Here is an 805-nt window from a genome sequence, read left to right on the forward strand (position 1 = left end):
ACCTGGCAAGGACGATGTGCGCATAGTCTAATTTTTTCCATGTTGTCCTTTTTATGCTTGCTTTTGAATGTTTTTCACGTTAATACCGAGGTCACCTACAGATTACAATTAATAACTTAGAATTCCATTTTATAACATTATACACTGGCTTGTATATATATATGTATAGATTATATATAGATTTATACATATATAAAAACTCACACTGCACCAAGGAAACCCATGCTTATCGGCATAAGCAACAAAGAGCGACAAATACCGCGACGAGGAAAGTGCACCTTAGAACTTGTTTCCTTTTTTTTTTTTACAATTGAAATCGATATATATGTGTGTCCCAGACTCAACTCAGTGCCAAGAGATGTATATATCCTAAATTTATATTTGTTAGAATATTTAAAAAAAATAAGAGAAGGCCGGGGGAGACACAGAAGAGACTCTCGGGTCATCCTGCCATCCATCTGAGAGTTGAGAGGCGGCGGCCAGCGAGGTGAGCGCAGCTAAAGGAGCAGCGGGTGCGCGGGCCGCCGCCCGAATTCTCAGGAATCCTTGGCCTTTTGAAAAAGCGGCTGTGCGAGCCTGAAGGAGGTGTCCAGAGAAGGGTGAGGATCCCGCGAGAGCACCTCCCCCTGTAACTGCTCCTCTTTGCCAGCCCTCGCCCCCCACCCCGTAGAAAGAACAAAACTGCAGACTTGGGGAGCAGGAGGCCCCAGCCGAGGCAGAGCGCACCAAGGGCACAGGGGCTGCGGCCCACCGGGCCCTCGTCCTACTGCTTCTCAGGGGCGCCGTTGACCATGGGCCCGTAGAG

Source organism: Fukomys damarensis, unplaced genomic scaffold (assembly GCF_012274545.1).
Source record: "Fukomys damarensis isolate Sample0158 unplaced genomic scaffold, DMR_v1.0_HiC HiC_scaffold_23, whole genome shotgun sequence".
Taxonomy (NCBI): Eukaryota; Metazoa; Chordata; class Mammalia; order Rodentia; family Bathyergidae; genus Fukomys; species Fukomys damarensis.